Source organism: Scyliorhinus torazame, chromosome 4, assembly GCF_047496885.1.
Source record: "Scyliorhinus torazame isolate Kashiwa2021f chromosome 4, sScyTor2.1, whole genome shotgun sequence".
Taxonomy (NCBI): Eukaryota; Metazoa; Chordata; class Chondrichthyes; order Carcharhiniformes; family Scyliorhinidae; genus Scyliorhinus; species Scyliorhinus torazame.
Window position 1 is genome coordinate 47,011,469 of NC_092710.1, and position 20,021 is coordinate 47,031,489.

At 43.3% G+C, this 20,021-nt stretch overlaps 8 non-coding genes across 8 annotated transcripts; all 8 read left to right on the forward strand.

Moving 5' to 3' along the window:
- On the forward strand, positions 1 to 73 carry trnak-uuu (transfer RNA lysine (anticodon UUU)). Its single transcript has one exon. It is a non-coding gene; the product is annotated as a tRNA-Lys (tRNA).
- A 454-nt stretch (positions 74 to 527) lies between these two features.
- Positions 528 to 601, forward strand: trnat-ugu (transfer RNA threonine (anticodon UGU)). Its single transcript has one exon. It is a non-coding gene; the product is annotated as a tRNA-Thr (tRNA).
- Positions 602 to 3,220: 2,619 nt separating this feature from the next.
- On the forward strand, positions 3,221 to 3,293 carry trnak-uuu (transfer RNA lysine (anticodon UUU)). Its single transcript has one exon. It is a non-coding gene; the product is annotated as a tRNA-Lys (tRNA).
- Positions 3,294 to 3,746: 453 nt separating this feature from the next.
- Positions 3,747 to 3,820, forward strand: trnas-uga (transfer RNA serine (anticodon UGA)). Its single transcript has one exon. It is a non-coding gene; the product is annotated as a tRNA-Ser (tRNA).
- Positions 3,821 to 4,892: 1,072 nt separating this feature from the next.
- On the forward strand, positions 4,893 to 4,965 carry trnak-uuu (transfer RNA lysine (anticodon UUU)). The gene has a single exon. It is a non-coding gene; the product is annotated as a tRNA-Lys (tRNA).
- Positions 4,966 to 16,028: 11,063 nt separating this feature from the next.
- Positions 16,029 to 16,101, forward strand: trnak-uuu (transfer RNA lysine (anticodon UUU)). The gene has a single exon. It is a non-coding gene; the product is annotated as a tRNA-Lys (tRNA).
- Positions 16,102 to 16,655: 554 nt separating this feature from the next.
- On the forward strand, positions 16,656 to 16,728 carry trnak-uuu (transfer RNA lysine (anticodon UUU)). Its single transcript has one exon. It is a non-coding gene; the product is annotated as a tRNA-Lys (tRNA).
- Positions 16,729 to 18,327: 1,599 nt separating this feature from the next.
- On the forward strand, positions 18,328 to 18,400 carry trnak-uuu (transfer RNA lysine (anticodon UUU)). The gene has a single exon. It is a non-coding gene; the product is annotated as a tRNA-Lys (tRNA).
- Positions 18,401 to 20,021: the final 1,621 nt, after the last annotated feature.

Here is a 20,021-nt window from a genome sequence, read left to right on the forward strand (position 1 = left end):
GCCCTGATAGCTCAGTCGGTAGAGCATCAGACTTTTAATCTGAGTGTCCAGGGTTCAAGTCCCTGTCAGGGTTTTGATTTTGGCTCAAGGCGTTTGCTTTCCAATGAACGGTCGGAAATAAAAATAAAGAATGCAGGATGCTTTATGGAAAGTGGAAGAACCGTGACAACGTCGTGTTTGCCAAATTGCAACAGCCGTCCAGAATTTTAAAGAATTTTTGCTAGATTTTCAGTGAATGTATAAACTCTCTCCTGGTCTTGTCCTGCATTATACCACTGTAGTAATCCGGCAATGTTTAATCACTTCCCAATTTGCAAAATATTTCCTGTTTGTATACTTCTTTCCTGCAGAACTGCTTTTAAATTAATAACTTTCAGAAATAACTGCAATTTTTACACTTTCAAAACCCCATTGCCGATGAATATTTTAATTTGCACTCTCAAAGTCAACAGGAGAAATCAACAATACTGATGTTTAATCAAAACAATTGAAATCTGTTCTACACTTGCAAAGTTTCTTTGCAGATTGGTGCTGTGGCTTAGATGGTTAAAGCACCTGTCTTGTAAACAGGAGATCCTGAGTTCAAATCTCAGCAGTACCTTTATACATTCAGGTCAAAGCATGTAGCCTGTGAAGAATGCTCCTCATTCAATGGTGGACACAGGAAATGTTGACAACATTTCTGTGGTACTGACCTTCAACATTGCTTCCCATTGTTTTATTTCAAACTTCCATATCTCCCGCTTTTCACGCAACTTCCATTTTCCTCATCTACTCCATTGCATGTAACCTCACTCCAGCTCTGAATAAGGATCACACGGATTTGAAACATTAACTTTGTGTCTGGCTCCACAGACATCCTCAAATTTTATGAGCTTTAATCCAATCATTTTTAGTTTCTCATGCAGATTCACAACATGTGCAGTATTTTCCTTTGAATGCACGACAGGATTGACCTCAGGAAATCCAGTAGGAACATTCTGAATGTCTGTCAGCAATGTCTGTGGGCAAAGATTGAATGATTAAATGATTTACTCTGATGAAGAGTGACCCAGCCTCGAAGCATTAGCTCGGTTCTCTCTTCACAGATGCTGCAGACCCTCTGAGAATTTCCATCATTTCCTGTTTTTTTTCAGATTTCACATCTGCAGTAATTTGCCTTTTTATTGGACGATATATGTTGCTGCATGTCAGCAAGAACGATTTGGGCGGTATAAAGGATGGGGCGTTTTCCATGAAGATGTGGCGTTGACAGATCTATTTACACCCTGAAACTTTGCGATTTGCATAATTTGTTACTTTACTAGATGAGCTTACTTTCGTTCACACTCTACCACAACAAACAACAGATGACACGCTTTATTCCCTCTCTCAAAATACAATCTGTATCTCTGCAGCTTCCCACTGATATCTCAGCGAACTAGTGTAATCTTCAATGTCTTGAAGTCCCAGTGCATGTCCATGGGTAACAACAGTTGTCACATCACAGGTCATTGGTAAAATGCGAGTCCAAGTGAAGAATTTGAGAAAGAAAGCCGAAGGGAGGCTGCCGGTCTGCTTGCGAGGGAAATGAGCTGGAGAGGCTGAATTCCCAGTGAAGGAAATTCAAAAGATACAATATGAGACTTTGAACTGAACTATGAGAGCACTTTTGTAATGGGCCCTGGTAGCTCAGTCGGTAGACCATCAGACTTTTCATCTGAGGGTCCAGTGTTCATGTCCCTGTCAGGGTTTTGATTTTGGCTCAAGGCGTTTGCTTCCCAATGAACGGTCGGAAATAAAAATAAAGAATGCAGGATGCTTCAAGGAAAGTGGAAGAACCGTGACAACGTCGTGTTTGCCAAATTGCAACAGCCGTCCAGAATTTTCAAGAATTTTTGCTAGATTTTCAGTGAATGTAAAAACTCTCTCCTGGTCTTATCCAGCATTGTACCACTGTAGTTTTCTGGCCATGTTTAATCACTTCCCAATTCGCAAAATATTTCCTGTTTGTATACTTCTTTCCTGCAGAACTGTTTTAAATTAATAACTTTCAGAAATAACTGCAATTTTTAGAGTTTCAAAAGGCCAGTGCTGATGAATATTTTAGTTTGCACTCTCAAAGTCAGCAGGAGAAATCAACAATACTGATGTTTAATCAAAAGAATTGAAATCTGTTCTACACTTGCAAAGTTCCTTTGCAGATTGGTGCTGTGGCTAAGATGGTTAAAGCACCTGTCTTATAAACAAGAGATCCTGAGTTCAAATCTCAGCAGTGCTTTTATACATTCAGGTCAAAGCATGTTGCCTGTGACGAATGTTCCTCATTTAATGGTGAACACAGAAAATGTTGACATCATATCTGTGGTACTGACCTTCAAAATTGTTTTCGCTTGTTTTATGTCAAACTTGATTCAAACTTCCATATCTCCAATTTTTCACGCAACTTCCATTTTCCTCATCTACTCCATTGCATGTAACTTCGATTCAGCTCTGAATAAGGATCACACGGATTTGAAACATTAACTTTGTGTCTGGTTCCACAGACGTCCTCAAATTTGATGAGCTTTAATCCAATCATTTTTAGTTTCTCATGCAGATTCACAGATTTACTCTGATGAAGAGTGACCCAACCTCGAAACGTTAGCTCGGTTCTCTCTTCACAGATGCTGCCAGACCCACTGAGATTTTCCATCATTTCCTGTTTTTTTTCAGATTTCACATCTGCAGTAATTTGCCTTTTTATTGGACGATATATGTTGCTGCATGTCAGCATGAACGATTTGGGTAGGATAAAGGATGGGGCGTTTTCCATGAAGATGTGGTGTTGACAGATCTATTTACACCCTGAAACTTTGCGATTTGCATAATTTGCTACTTTACTCGATGAGCTTACTTGCGTTCGCACTCTGCCACAACAAACAACAGATGACACGCTTTATTCCCTCTCTCAAAATCCAATCTGTATCTCTGCAGCTTCCCACTGATATCTCATTGAACTAAACGTAATCTTCAATGTCTTGAAGTCCCAGTGCATGTCCCTGGGTAACAACAGTTGTCACATCACAGGTCATTGGTAAAATGCGAGTCCAAGTTGAAGAATTTGAGAAAGAAAGCCGAAGGGAGGCTGCCGGTCTGCTTGCGAGGGAAATGAGCTGGAGAGGCTGAATTCCCAGTGAAGGAAATTTAAAAGATACAATATGAGACTTTGAAGTGAGCTGTGAGAAAGTTTTTGAATTGTCCCTTGATAGCTCAGTCGGTAGAGCATCAGACTTTTAATCTGAGGGTCCAGGGTTCAAGTCCCTGTCAGGGTTTTGATTTTGGCTCAAGGCGTTTGCTTCCCAATGAACGGTCGGAAATAAAAATAAAGAATGCAGGATGCTTTATGGAAAGTGGAAGAACCGTGACAACGTCGTGTTTGCCAAATTGCAACAGCCGTCCAGAATTCTCAAGAATTTTTGCTAGATTTTCAGTGAATGGAATAACTCTCTCCTGGTCTTGTCCTGCATTATACCACTGTAGTTTTCTGGCCATGTTTAATCACTTCCCAATTCGCAAAATATTTCCTGTTTGTATATTTCTTCCCTGCAGAACTGCTTTTAAATTAATAACTTTCAGAATAACTTCAATTTTTACAGTTTCAAAAGCCCAGTGCCGATGAATATTTTAATTTGCACTCTCAAAGTCAGCTGTAGAAATCAACAATACTGATGTTTAATCAAAACAATTGAAATCTGTTCTACACTTGCAAAGCTGTCTTGCAGATTGGTGCTGTGGCTTAGATGGTTGAAGTGCCTGTCTTGAAATCAGGAGATCCTGAGTTCAAATCTCAGCAGTACCTTTATGCGTTCAGGTTTAAGCATGTAGCCTGTGAAGAATGCTTCTCATTCAATGGTGGACACAGGAAATGTTGACAATGTTTCTGTGGAACTGACCTTCAACTTTGCTTTCCCTTGATTTATGTCAAACTTGATTCAAACTTCCATATCTCCCACTTTTCACGCAACTTCCATTTTCCTCATCTACTCCATTGCATGTAACCTCGCTTCAGCTCTGAATAAGGATCACACGGATTTGAAACATTAACTTTGTGTCTGGCTCCACAGACATCCTCAAATTTTATGAGCTTTAATCCAATCATTTTTAGTTTCTCATGCAGATTCACAACATGTGCAGTATTTTCCTTTGAATGCACGACAGGATTGCCCTCAGAAAATCCAGTAGGAACATTTTGAATGTCTGTCAGCGATGTCTGTGAGCAAAGATTGAATGATTAAATGATTTACTCTGATGAAGAATGACCCTGACTCGAAACTTTAGCTCGGTTCTCTCTTCACAGATGCTGCCAGACACACTGAGATTTTCCATCATTTCCTGTTTTTTTTCAGATTTCAAATCTGCAGTAATTTGCCTTTTTATTGGACGATATATGTTGCTGCATGTCAGCAAGAACGATTTGGGCGGGATAAAGGATGGGGCGTTTTCCATGAAGATGTGGCATTTGCAGATCTATTTACACCCTGAAAATTTTCAATTTGCATAATTTGCTACTTTACTAGATGAGCTTACTTGCGTTCACACTCTGCCACAACAAACAACAGATGACACGCTTTATTCCCTCTCTCAAAATCCAATCTGTATCTCTGCAGCTTCCCACTGATATCTCAGCGAACTAACCGTAATCTTCAATGTCTTGAAGTCCAGTGCATGTCCCTGGGTAACAACAGTTGTCACATCACAGGTCATTGGTAAAATGCGAGTCCAAGTTGAAGAATTTGAGAAAGAAAGCCGAAGGGAGGCTGCCGGTCTGCTTGCGAGGGAAATGAGCTGGAGAGGCCGAATTACCAGTGAAGGAAATTCAAAAGATACAATATGAGACTTTGAAGTGAGCTATGAGAACATTGTTATAATGGGCCCTGGTAGCTCAGTCGGTAGAGCATCAGACTTTTAATCTGAGGGTCCAGGGTTCAAGTCCTTGTCAGGACTTTGATTTTGGCTCAAGGCGTTTGCTTCCCAATGAACGGTCGGAAATAAAAATAAAGAATGCAGGATGCTCCTAGGAAAGTGGAAGAACCGTGACAACGTCGTGTTTGCCAAATTGCAACAGCTGTCCAGAATTTTCAAGAACTTTTGCTAGATTTTCAGTTGATGTAAAAACTCTGTCCTGGTCTTATCCAGCATTATACCACTGTAGTTTTCTGGCCATGTTTAATCACTTCCCAATTCATAAAATATTTCCTGTTTGTATACTTCTTTCCTGCAAAACTGCTTTTAAATTAATAACTTTCAGAATAACTGCAATTTTTACAGTTTCAAAAGCCCAGTGCTGATGAATATTTTAGTTTGCACTCTCAAAGTCAGCAGGAGAAATCAACAATACTGATGTTTAATCAAAACAATTGAAATCTGTTCTAAACTTGCAAAGCTGTCTTGCAGATTAGTGCTGTGGCTTAGATGGTTAAAGTGCCTGTCTTGTAAACAGGAGATCTTGAGTTCAACTCTCAGCAGTATCTTTATACATTCAGGTTTAAGCATGTAGCCTGTGAAGGATGCTCCTCATTTAATGGTGGACACAGGAAATGTTGACAACATTTCTGTGGTATTGACCTTCAACATTGCTTTCCCTTGATTTATGTCAAACTTGATTCAAACTTCCATATCTCCCACTTTTCATGCAACTTCCATTTTCCTCATCGACTCCATTGCATGTAACCTCGCTTCAGCTCTGAATAAGGATCACACGGATTTGAAACATTAACTTTGTGTCTGGCTCCACAGACATCCTCTAATTTTCTGAGCATAAATCCAATCATATTTAGTTTCTGATGCAGGTTCACAACATCTGCAGTATTTTCCTTTGAAAGCACGACAGGATTGACCTCAGGAAATCCAGTAGGAACATTTTGAATGTCTGTCAGCGATGTCTGTGAGCAAAGATTGAATGATTAAATGATTTACTCTGATGAAGAGTGACCCTGACTCGAAACGTTAGCTCGGTTCTCTCTTCACAGATGCTGCCAGACCCACTGAGATTTTCCATCATTTCCTGTTTTTTTTCAGATTTCACATCTGCAGTCATTTACGTTTTTATTGGACGGTATATGTTGCTGCATGCTAGCAAGAACGATTTGGGCGGGATAAAGGATGGGGCGTTTTCCATGAAGATGTGGCGTTGACAGATCTATTTACACCCTGAAATTTGCGATTTGCATAATTTGCTACTTTACTAGATGAGCTTACTTGCGTTCACTCTCTGCCACAACAAACACCAGATGACACCCTTTATTCCCTCTCTTGAAATACAATCTGTATCTCTGTAGCTTCCCACTCATATCTCAGAGAACTAACCTTACTCGTCAATGTCTTGAAGTCCCAGTGCATTGTCCCTGCGCAACAACAGTTGCCACATCGCAAGTCATTGGGAAGATGCGAGTCCAAGTTGAAGATTTTGGGAAAGGAAACCAAAGGGAGGCTGCCGGTCTGCTTGTGACGAATGTGATATAAAATAGTTACTTTAGAGATATTAGTTAATGTAATGTAGAGATAAGCCACTTTGATTCTGGCAAGTAGAGACAAAGGATTTTAGACCGCATGGAAAAAAGCAGGAAGAGGTGTGTCTATGAGAGTGATGCTGCATTGATAGGAGCCGGAGAAAGGGATTGGAAGTGAGCCAATCAGAATAGATCAAACAAGTCAGGAGCGACATAGGATGACCTCTGGGTGTCGAGTATGTGAAACTTGATGCCATTTGAATGTATCAGTACTGGTCTCTTTGTGTGGGACATTCACTTAGCTCCCGGGGCTGCAGAGAGCAACATGTTATCTGTATCACTGTGGGCTAGGTAGCTTGCAAGCTGAATAAAATAACTAATGTTATACCTGCAAATCCATCTCGACTTTTATTGAGGCCAGACTGACGGATAAAAAATTTGGGATTCAACATTTGGTGCCGAAAACCTTGATTTCTCAGGGCGATCCTGGTTTCAACTGCGAAATCAGAATTAGACTGATTATGAACAGGAGGATGGGGAACAAGGGCCCTCAATGTAGAACTGGAAAATGACCGCACATTGATTGTTCCCCTCTTCTTATCGTCTGATTAGTCTGGTCACTCGCGGTTGGCACAGAAAGACCGCCTCGACGAAATCACAGGTCAGTCTGGGGATTTGCATTTTAATTGATGGGATTTCATTTGTGAGTTCATTCGGCTGGGGTAGGCTATATTATTGATGGGACATTTAAAACTATAAATGGTTCAACTTGATTTGTGAGTTAATTCGGCTGGGGTAGGCTATATTGTTGATGGGACATTTAAAACTATAAATGGTTCAACTTCATTTGTGAGTTAATTCGGTTGGGTTAGATTATGGGAGGTCGATGCGACATTTGAAATTGAAAATGGTTCACCTCCATGTGTGTGTGTGTTAAAAATATAGTTGATTAAGCTAAAATTGTCTCCTTGGACTGTAGTGGCGAAAAACGCAGTTCCGAGGACTAGTTGAGATTATGGGGAATTCCTTGGATAGCACAAATGATCCAGGCATGCCACTGCAAATATTATGTGATAAGTATCCGGACAAAGCGAAGGATTTTAGAAAATTGTCAGCACAGTTAAGAACTAAAATGGGAGATGAATGGCCACTAGGGGGCACCAAAGACCTAGAAATGGTTAAGAAAATCCAGGGACAAATTTGGAGAAAAAATCAAAGTATGAAAGCTAAAGAATTAATTGGATTATGGAGGCAATATTGTCAAGAGGAAAGAGATAAGATTATGTTGTCTAGCTGGCAGGACAATGCCCTTAAAATGGGGATTCCAATTAGTGAACAGGGTAACCTAAAAACATTACAGATCTTGAAAAAGGAATGTGCATTTAAAAAAAGAGCAAGTAGAGACAGGAAAGACGCGGGTCAGACAAGAGATGAGCTACGTAGTTCAATGGCTGGCCTTGAATTGACAGAAAAAGAAAAATTCAATAATTTGGAAAAGTCAGTAAAAGTTCCGTCTGCACCTGTAGCATGGTCTGCGCTCATTCCAGAACCACCAGAGTACAATAATATATACCCAGTCATTGCTCCCCAGATTCCAAATATGCCAGAAACTCAAGCCCTTTTGGATGATAGTGTGGGTGATAGCGTGGGTCCTGATTTACCAACTTCACGACCAGAAGAGCAAAAGGAACTCTGTCCCACAAGCCCAGTTAGCTCTAGGACAAGATCTCGGACAGCGAGAGAGGGGCTTGACCCTCACCAGAAACAATTAAGCATATCACCTAAGTCTCTCCAAACTAAGGAGAATCCACAAGATTCGGGAACAAAGGAAGCTGAAACAACTTCTTTTGAAGAGAAAGAACTCCCCCTAGTGACAGGGAGAGACGTTGAAGTCTTGGAACAACCAGGGGAAATAGCTAGAGTGCCCCCTGGTGACATTCGGAGACAGTTACCGATTAGGAAGATGCGAAACCCCGACGCAGTGACTGCGGGAGCGAACCCCACGATAGACGTTTACTTCCCATGGACACCCAGTGAGATGATGGCTGTTATGGCTACAATCTCAGATAGAAAAAAATCTCCTGCTGCCTTTGTGGATTCCTTGAGAACTACCATCTCAATTTATCAAGCTGATTCAAGGGACCTCTGGGCCCTAGTCCAGCAGATTTTAACCCCAGCAGAGTACCGCAATTATCTTAACCACCTGAATTATGCTAGTCATGCCGCACTTCAGCAGGCCTATGCGTTAGACGACGATAGAAGGACACAGATCTTGAATGCGTTGAATACACATTTCAAAGGCCCATAAATCTTTCTGTTCTCTTCGACCTAAAACCTAAGAAGACTGAAGAGCCAGAGGAATTTCTGGAGCGTTTTAATGAAATCTACCGGGGGCAGTCAGGCGATTTGCTGTATCAAAATGGTCAGAATTCCCCTCAATATTGTGCTATGTTAATGCATTGCCTACCACCTTCTGTGGTTACTGCTGTGAAATGTAATAACATGAATTGGACAGAGAACGACCCTTCCCAGATGGCAAGGGTAGTCAGATTTTATTGGAAGGAGGGTATAGGCCAAGAAGGAGGCTCAGTTACAAAGCTTAAGACTGAGTATGTAATGAAAAAGGATGATTGGCGATCCCAACAAGCGGCAGAAATGGTAGTTTACCAGCAGGAGCCCCAATATAGTGACTTTGGGTGGGTGGATCAGCGAAGAGGAGGATACCAAACCCACCCAAAGGGACCCTCACCCCCTTTTTATGGCCCACCGAACAAATCAACAGCTCTACAACCGCAGCCCCCTCTGAGGGGCCATTGGTCTACTGGAAGAAGAGGACGGGGCAGAAATAGAGGGAGCAATGCATGTTTTAATTGCGGCCGTGTAGATCACTGGCAACAGGGATGCCCCTTTAAAAGACAGGCAGTAGAAGGAGATTATCCGACCCAAAGGAGAGGGTACCCACCAAGGGGAGGACAGACGAGATACACTGACTTCTCCCAGGAAAACCCTTTCCCAACACAGGATTGACTCGCTAATTTAGCCATAAGGACTCTCCAATCGGACAGGGAACCTATTATCTCTCTGCAGATAGGAGATCAACATCACTCATTTGTAATCGACACCGGGGCAGCCATGTCTTCTGTGCAATCAGCACTTAAATTACCATTATCCGACCACACGCAGCAATTGTCAGGGTTCCAAGGACAGGTGTGTGAGTATCCTATTTCTGAACCAGTGACAGTCACTAACGAGAATAAGTCTGCAGAGCATCAGTTTGTAGTGACTACTGGATTGGACTGTAACTTGTTGGCCCGAGATTTACTGTGTATCTTGCAGCTACAGCTAGAATGCGGAGATGAGGGGGTAACGGTTACATCATGGAGGATGAGACAACAGTGCTATATTTCTATCACCCCCCAGTGGTGGACGTTAGACGTTGAACAGTCACTGCATCACGCGACCCTGGCCTATGACAGAACTGGACGAAACAGGGAGTTGGAGGACAAATACCGGCCATTACTTGAGACCGAATGGCCAGTCAAGGTTACAGCCACAGTCACGGGAAAAGAAGGTACAGCCGATTTTGTTACAATATCACCACATTTATGGCCACAGTCAGCTTCGGTAAGCCCTCATATTACACGTCAGGTCTGTGACCAGTACCATGCCAGGGATATGGGGCGAATGGTCAGGAGGGCGGTGGATCATTCGGATCCAACAGACTACGCACTTCAAGTCATGCCGGACGGCACTACCATAAAATATTTTGAGGTCCCTGAAACGATTAACACTCGACTGCAGCATCACAGGGGACATGATGTGTTGGAATATGTCAATCCACAGGTCTGGGCGGAATACCCATCACAAGTGGGAAAGACAAATGTTACACCTATTAAGGTGATGATTAAGGATCATGTAAAGCTACCTTCCATTCGACTATACCCCCTGAAATCTCAAGCTGCTCCATCAATAGATAAATTAATCCGAGAGCTGTTGAAACAGGGTATTTTGGTCCCTTGCCAATCAGAATGTAACACCCCCATACTTGCTGTGCCTAAACCAGCCAAACCAGACCAGTACCGATTAGTACAGGATTTACGTTCAATTAATGCCATCGCATAGCCATTACATGCTCTCGTCCCTAACCCTGCCCACATACTGGCTCAAATTCCAGCTCAAGCCCGGGTCTTCGCCGTAATTGACCTTCAGCACGCCTTCTTTGCCCTCCCACTTGCGACTGAAAGTCAATATTTGTTTGCCTTCACTTACAATGGACAGCAGTATACCTGGACCCGACTGCCACAGGGGTTCGTCAATTCACCTACACTCTTCTCCAGATGTCTGCAGACCCAACTCCAGGCCTTGACATTGGAGCATGGTTCCACTCTGGTGCAGTATGTAGATGAAATATTGGTGGCAAGTCCTGACGAGCCCAGTAATAGGGATGATGTGATCCAATTATTGAACCACCTATCCTCGTTGGGTTATGTTGTTTCACAAGCAAAGGTCTTGGTGGCTCAGAGAAAAGTTAAGTTCTTAGGAGTTTTACTTACAGCCACAGAAAGAAGTCTTGAACCCAGTAGGATTGAACCAATATGCCAATTCCCTGCCCCTACAATAGCCAATGAGGTTCGTCATTGGCTGGGTATGATGAATTATTGTCGGCAGTGGATACCAAACATCGCTGTCTATACAAAGCTGCTGACGCCTTACACTAGTGAAGGGGGGAATTTTACTCTCACCACCGAGGCACTCGAGGCCTTCCGTTGCCTGAAGCAGGCCTTGCTACAAGCACCGGCCCTCGGTAGGCCCCTATACGACCGACCATTCCAGATATACTGTACTGTTCTGGAAGGATGTTCAACAGCGGTACTCACCCAGCAACATGGGGACAAGCACCGGCCCGTAGCATATTACTCTTCCAAACTCGACCCAGTGGCGTTGGGCCACCCTGTTTGCACCCAGATCTTGGCAGCGATATACAATAGTTTGCAGGCTGCTGCCAACATCACTCTCCAACAGGATATTACGGTGTATAGCTCCCACTCAGTAATCGCACTATTGGGGCAACTGCAGACTCAGCATCTTACCGCAGCTCGTCAGAATAGGTATGAGATATACCTTTTGAACAATCCACGTCTGACATTTAAATACTGTACCACTATCAATCCAGCCTGTTTTCTCAGTGGTCCCCCTGTCAATGAGGACGTGCCTGGTCACGACTGTTTAGCCTTGATTCAGGAAACTACAACAATAAGGGACGATCTGAGTGATATTCCGTTAGAACAACCTGACATGATTATGTATGTTGATGGCAATGCATTAGTAAGCCCCACTGGCCGGAGACTGTCGGGTTATGCAATCATAGATCAGGATGGTCTGATTCTAGAAGCGGCAGCTTTCCAGACCCCTTACTCAGCACAACAAGCCGAACCTTTTGCCCTCACCCGTGCATGTATACTGGGGGGAGATCGCCGGGTAAATATCTACACTGACTCCCGATATGCTTTCGGGGTAGTTCATGACTTCGGACAACTCTGGAAGAATAGGGGATTCCTTACCTCGGCAGGCACAGAAATATCCAACCGGGGTTTAGTTAATGACCTACTGCAGGCCCTCCTTATGCCCGCGCAGATTTCCGTTATTAAATGCGCTGCCCACACGAATGGTACAACCCCAGTTGACGTTGGTAATGAACAAGCAGATTGTGCAGCGCGAACAGCCGCGCAAATTCAGCAAGTGATGGTGCCTAAGATGTTAAGTCAGACTAAACGATCTAATATAAATATGACTGCTTCTGACAAGTCAATGCCAACCATCCAAGACGTCATAAGATTACAGGAGGACGCTCCTGAGAGTGATAAACAAATGTGGAAACGGTTAGGTTGTACATATGATTCTGTTTCCTCTTTATGGACCACGCCTGCACATCAGACTTGTATGTCTGATGTGCTGGCTTTATGGGTCATTGAATGTGTACACTTTTCAACTCATTGTGGGGCTCGAGGGACTAGTGATTTGTTGCTGGACACTTGGTGGCACCCTAAAATGCAGGGGTTGGCCCAAAGTATCAGTAATAGGTGTTTGATTTGTCAGCAATATAACACCGGAAAAGGTATCTCTTGTGGGAAGGGGCAAACCCCGTTGCCCAGTGGTCCCTTTGAGACGCTCCAAATGGATTACATTGAGTTGGAAAGGTGTCAATGTTATAAATATGTTTTGGTCATTGTGGATGTGTTCAGCAGATGGGTCGAGGCGTATCCGACTATCGATAATAAAGCTGCTACTGTGGTTAAAGTCTTGATGAGGGAAATCATTCCCCGGTACGGTATACCAGCTCAGTTAAGTTCTGATAATGGGCCTCATTTTATTGGACAAATTAACAAGGAGTTTTGCTCCCAGTTGGGCATACGCCAGCAGTTACACTGTGCTTATAGACCGCAGGCGGCCGGGTTGGTTGAGAGACACAATCAGACCCTCAAAACTAAATTGGCTAAATTAAGAGCAGACACGGGACTGACATGGCTTAAGTTGCTCCCCGTTGCCCTCTTCCAGCTGCGGGTTACACCTGCGGGACCGGCCCGGCTCTCTCCCGCCGAGATTCTTTATGGCAGGCCTCTTAGAACTCCCTGGAGCCTGCAGGTTCCCAGACTGGTTCAGTTTCATCAGATGACTGAAGAGATGACCACCTATGTTCTAGCCCTCACGCAAGTGCTCAAGGAACTCCATGGCCATGTCCGCGCGGCTCACCAGCCATCGCCCCAGTACCTAGCTCACTTTCAGTCCAGCCCGGTAGTTATGTCATGGTCAAAAATTGGACTAGGAAGGGGTCGGAGCCGCGATGGGATGGGCCCTTCCAAGTTCTCCTTACCACCCCCACAGCAGTTAAAGTGGAGGGGCGAAGTGCTTGGGTCCACCTACATCACTGTAAATTGAGTCCATCTCCACTACTGTAAAAGGTCAGATACTAAACTGCCTCCCTTCTCCAGTGCTATTTTACAGGTGTGGAGCATGATGGAGTGGCTACGCATCGTCTGTATGATATTTGGCCTCACTTCGCTTGGCGTGTTATTGGCGATGGACATGGAAAAGGGGAATATTATGTATCTGTGTAGCCCCAACCAATCTACAAGGATACATCACCTATGCAAAGGTGATGTTCTTCACTGCCCCCATATACGAGGACATGGTATCGACTCATGGAAGGTCATCAAAGTTAAGGAGAATGCAGGAGTCATGAAGCAGTTGCACCGGTCCCGGCGATGGGAAGGGAACATTATGTGGACATTGCCTTGTTTTTGGAATACATGTAAATTCGATTTTGGATGTGTTAAGAGTGGTGCAATAAAGGTAAAATCAGGCCGTCAGGAGAGCGTAGGAAGAGGCTATGAGAAAGTGAAAGGGACTAGAGAGAGGACGGGGCGTATGAGAAGGGAAGTACAGCTAGAACGTAGGTTACCGGGAGATACACTTAAGTTAATTAAAGGCCAAACTGAGGAAAACCCGGGTAGTATGAATCTCTTCTACCAGATTTACCACCGCTTGTATGGCCAGGGACGGGTTGTCTGCTACCCAAACCCCGCAGCGGTGTCTAGGTTATTTTCTGTTTCACCGCTTTGGGGCACTCCCCAAACGGTGGTTCATTGTCAGCATTCCGAGCCACTGCCCGATCAGGTCACTCTTCCTTACGATCCGGGTTCAGCACCACCGGCTATTTGCCTTCCCCTTCCTCGGGATAATTCCCATTCACAGTACGATAGGCTGCGACGGTGGAGGGTGTACATACCTAGCCACTTCACTCCCAATAGGGATTCCCGGTCGTACGAGAATTGCTTCAGCAGTGAAGAATTTGGCTGTTTGCCGGTAGAGGTGGACACAAATATAACATGTCTGTTTCCCACCTGTACGGACAGGAGGTGCCCTATCACCCAGGCGTCTGGCCAATGCGTTTGTTACAACACCACTTGCGTTCCATTGAACGCCGGCCTCCAGCTCCTTTGTGGCTGGGCAAATGTCTCTCATATCACTGTTGGGACTAGGGCTTTCCGCATTGCTAGGCGGCCCGAATGGGCGTTTCAAAGTTGGATAAACTGGGCTACTGGAGGGTCCTTACGCAACCGATATGCTGATTGTGATGCTAGCCTGCACACAGAGCAAGGATACTACTTTTTATTTAATGGTACAGCGACCAACGTTTTGTCACCCCCATTTCCCCGCCGAATTGCTATAGGGACTCTAGTCCCTACCACAGTCCCCTGCCCTTCGGCATGGAACCTGCATAATCAGTTAGCACGCCGGGCAGTCTCTGCTGAATTTTGCGAGAACTGGAAAAAACCTCAGGTTCTTGCACCCAACCGGGGCCACTCAGCCGGGTGGGGCATTCTGAGCGTATTGACACTGGGAGGTGTGGGGGGTTCCTTGGCTGTCAGTGATCGGAATTATTTTATTTGCGGCCTTACCATCTTGGGAAATGAAACCTTGGGAGCCCTCGGGGCAATAACCAAGGAGTTGTCTCAGCTACGGTTGTTTGCAATGCAGAACCGGTATGCTCTTGACTATCTTCTGGCCCGTGAGGTTGGGGTATGCGCCATAGTGCAGGGCAAGTGTATCGTGGGATTTCAAGACTTGACCGCTAACATCACTAAATTTATGGATCGCATACGGGATCACTTGGACGGGATGCAGGATCCTGGCTCTTGGGGTAACTGGGGATTTGGAGGTTGGAAGGACTGGTTGATAAATATGGCCATGTATCGAGTGGTAGCTATCGGCTGCATCTTTGTGGGCCTGGCCATCCTTAAATGTGTGATGGGTAGAATGCGGGGTGCACTGGATCAGATCACCGCCCCCAAAAATTTAACTGTTAAAATCCATGAGGGTGAAGCAGATGAAGGGGGGCTAAGACAGGAATTGGAAATGCAGCGACGGATCTTTTTAGATGAGGAACCGTAGCTATGGATTGGATAGTTCGGTTATCATGGAATGATAAAAGGAGGGAATGACGAATGTGATATAAAATAGTTACTTTAGAGATATTAGTTAATGTAATGTAGAAATAAGCCACTTTGATTCTGGCAAGTAGAGACAAAGGATTTTAGACCGCATGGAAAAAAGCAGGAAGAGGTGTGTCTATGAGAGTGATGCTGAATTGATAGGGGCTGGAGAAAGGGATTGGAAGTGAGCCAATCAGAATAGATCAAACAAGTCAGGAGGGACATAGGATGACCTATGGGTGTCGAGTATGTGAAACTTGATGCCATTTGAATGTATCAGTACTGATCTCTTTGTCTGGGACATTCACTTAGTTCCCGGGGCTGCAGAGAGCAACATGTTATCTGTATCACTGTGGACTCGGTAGCTTGCAAGCTGAATAAAATAACTAATGTTATACCTGCAAATCCATCTCGACTTTTATTGAGGCCAGACTGACGGATAAAGAAATTTGGGATTCAACATTTGCGAGGGAAATGAGCTGGAGAGGCTGAATTACCAGTGAAGGAAATTTTAAAGATACAATATGAGACTTTGATATGAGCTATGAAAGTATTGTTGAAACGGGCCCTGGTAGCTCAGTCGGTAGAGCATCAGACTTTTAATATGAGGGTCCAGGATTCAAGTCCCTGTCAGGGCTTTGATTTTGGCTCAAGGTGTTTGCTTCCCAATGAATGGTCAGAAATAAAAAATAAAGAATGCAGGATGCTTTATGGAAAGTGGAAGAACCGTGACAACGTCGTGTTTGTCAAATTGCAAGAGCCGTCCTGAATTTTCAAGAATTTTTGCTAGATTTTCAGTGAATGTAAAAACTCTCCTGGTCTTGTCCTGCATTATACCACTGTAGTTTTCTGGCCAAGTTTAATCACTTCCCAATTCACAAAATATTTCCTGTTTGTATACTTCTTTCCTGCAGAACTGCTTTTAAATTAATAACTTTCAGAAATAACTGCAATTTTTACAGTTTCAAAAGCCCAGTGCCGATGAATATTTTAGTTTGCACTCTCAAAGTCACATCACAGGTCATTGGAAAAATGCGAGTCCAAGTTGAAGAATTTGAGAAAGAAAGCCGAAGGGAGGCTGCCGGTCTGCTTGCGAGGGAAATGAGCTGGAGAGGCTGAATGACCAGTGAAGGAAATTCAAAAGCTACAATATGAGACTTTGAAGTGAGCTGTGAGAAAGCTTTTGAAATGGGCCTTGGTAGCTCAGTCGGTAGAGCATCAGACTTTTAATCTGAGGGTCCAGGGTTCAAATCCCTGTCAGGGTTTTGATTTTGGCTCAAGGTGTTTGCTTCCCAATGAACGGTAGGAAACGAAAAATAAAGAATGCAGGATGCTTTATGGAAAGTGGAAGAACCGTCACAACGTCGTGTTTGCCAAGTTGCAACAGCTGTCCAGAATTTTCAAAAATTGTGCTAGATTTTCAATTGATGTAAAAACTCTCTCCTGTTCTTATCCAGCATTATACCACTATAGTTTTCTGGCCATGTTTAATAATTTCCCAATTCACAAAATATTTCCTGTTTGTATACTTCTTTCCTGCAGAACTGCTTTTAAATTAATAACTTTCAGAAATAACTGCAATTTTTACAGTTTCAAAAGCCCAGTGCCGATGAATATTTTAATTTGCTCACTCAAAGTCAGCAGGAGAAATCAACAATACTGATGTTTAATCAAAACAATTGAAATCTGTTCTACACTTGCAAAGCTGTCTTGCAGATTGGTGCTGTGGGTTAGATGGTTAAAGCGCCTGTCTTGTAAACAGGTGTCCCTGAGATCAAATCTCAGCAGTACTTATATATATTCAGGTGAAAGCATGTAGCCTGTGAAGAATGCTCCTCATTTAATGGTGAACACAGAAAATGTTGACAACATTTCTGTGGTACTGACCTTCAAGATTGCTTTCCCTAGATTTATGTCAAACTTGATTCAAACTTCCATATCTCCCACTTTTCACGCAACTTGCATTTTCCTCATCTACTCCATTGCATGTAACCTCGCTTCAGCTCTGAATAAGGATCACACGGATTTGAAACATTAACTTTGAGACTGGCTCCACAGACATCCTCAAATTTTATGAGCTTTAATCCAATCATTTTTAGTTTCTCATGCAGATTCACAACATGTGCAGTATTTTCCTTTGAATGCACGACAGGATTGACCTCAGAAAATCCAGTAGGAACATTTTGAAAGTCTGTCAGCGATGTCTGTGAGCAAAGATTGATCGATTAAATGAATTACTGATGAAGAGTGACGCAGCCTCGAAACGTTCGCTCGGTTCTCTCTTCACAGATGCTGCCAGACCCACTGAGATTTTGCATCATTTCCTGTTTTAATTCAGATTTCACATCTGCAGTAATTTGCCTTTTTATTGGACGATATATGTTGCTGCATGTCAGCAAGAACGATTTGGGTAGGATAAAGGATGGGGCGTTTTCCATGAAGATGTGGCGTTGACAGATCTATTTACACCCTGAAACTTTGCGATTTGCATAATTTGTTACTTTACTCGATGACCTTACTTGCGTTCACCCTCTGCCACAAGAAACAACAGATGACACGCTTTATTCCCTCTCTCAAAATACAATCTGTATCTCTGCAGCTACCCACTGATATCTCAGCGAACTAACCGTAATCTTCAATGTCTTGAAGTCCCAGTGCATGTCCCTGGGTAACAACAGTTGTCACATCACAGGTCATTGGTAAAATGTGAGTCCAAGTTGAAGAATTTGAGAAAGGAAGCCGAAGGGAGGCTGCCGGTCTGCTTGCGAGGGAAATGAGCTGGAGAGGCTGAATTACCAGTGAAGGAAATTCAAAAGATACAATATGAGACGTTGACGTGAGCTATAAGAGCATTGCTGAAATGGGCACTGGTAGCTCAGTCGGTAGAGCGTCAGACTTTTGATCTGAGGGTCCAGGGTTCAAGTCCCTGTCAGGGTTTTGATTATGGCTCAAGGCCTTTGCTTCCCAATGAACGGCAGGAAATATAAATTAAGAATGCAGGATGCTTTATGGAAAGTGGAAGAACCGTGACAACGTCGTGTTTGCCAAATTGCAACAGCCGTCCAGAATTTTCAAGAATTTTTGCTAGATTTGTATCTAGCAAAATGTATAGTGTAGTGAATGTATAAACTCTCTCCTGGTCTTATCCAGCATTATACCACTGTAGTTTTCTGGCCATGATTAATCACTTCCCAATTCGCAAAATATTTCCTGTTTGTATACTTCTTTCCTGCAGAACTTCTTTTAAATTAATAACTTTCAGAAATAACTGCAATTTTTCAGTTTCAAAAGCCCAGTGCGAATGAATATTTTAATTTGCACTCTCAAAGTCAGCAGGAGAAATCAACAATACAAAATTTAATCAAAACAATTGAAATCTGTTCTACACTTGCAAAGCTTTCTGGCAGATTGGTGCTGTGGCTTAGATGGTTAAAGCACTTGTCTTGTAAACAGGAAATCCTGAGTTCAAATCTTAGCAGTACCTTTATACGTTCAGGTCGAAGCATGTAGCCTGTGACGAATGCTCCTCATTCAATGGTGAACGCAAAAAATGTTGACAACATTTCTGTGGTACTGACCTTCAAGATTGCTTTTCCCTGTTTTATGTCAAACTTGATTCAAACTTCCCTATCGCCCATTTTTCACTCAACTTCCATTTACCTCATCTACTCCATTGCATGTAACCTCGCTTCAGCTCTGAATAAGGATCACACGGATTTGAAACATTAACTTTGTGTCTGCCTCCACAGACATCCTCAAATTTTATGAGCTTTAATCCAATCATTTTTAGTTTCTCATGCAGATTCACAACATGTGCAGTATTTTCCTTTGAATGCACGACTGGATTGACCTCAGGAAATCCAGTAGGAACATTTTGAATGTCTGTCAGCGATGTCTGTGAGCAAAGATTGAATGATTAAATGATTTACTCTGATGAAGAGTGACCCAGCCTCGAAACGTTAGCTCGGTTCTCTCTTCACAGATGCTGCCAGACCCACTGAGATTTTCCATCATTTCCTGTTTTTTTTCAGATTTCACATCTGCAGTAATTTGCCTTTTTATTGGACGATAAAAGTTGCTGCATGTCAGCAAGAACGATTTGGGCAGGATAAAGGATGGGGCGTTTTCCATGAAGATGTGGCGTTGACAGATCTATTTACACCCTGAAACTTTGCGATTTGCATAATTTGCGACTTTACTCGATGAGCTTACTTGCGTTCACACTCTGCCACAACAGACAACAGATGACACCCTTTATTCCCTCTCTCAAAATCCAATCTGTATCTCTGCAGCTTCCCGCTGATATCTCAGCGAACTAAACGTAATCTTCAATGTCTTGAAGTCCCAGTGCATGTCCCTGGGTAACAACAGTTGTCACATCACAGGTCATTGGTAAAATGCGAGTCCAAGTGAAGAATTTGAGATAGAAAGCCGAAGGGAGGCTGCCGGTCTGCTTGCGAGGGAAATGAGCTGGAGAGGCTGAATGACCAGTGAAGGAAATTCAAAAGATACAATATGAGACTTTGACGTCAGCTATGAGAACATGTTTGAAGTGGTC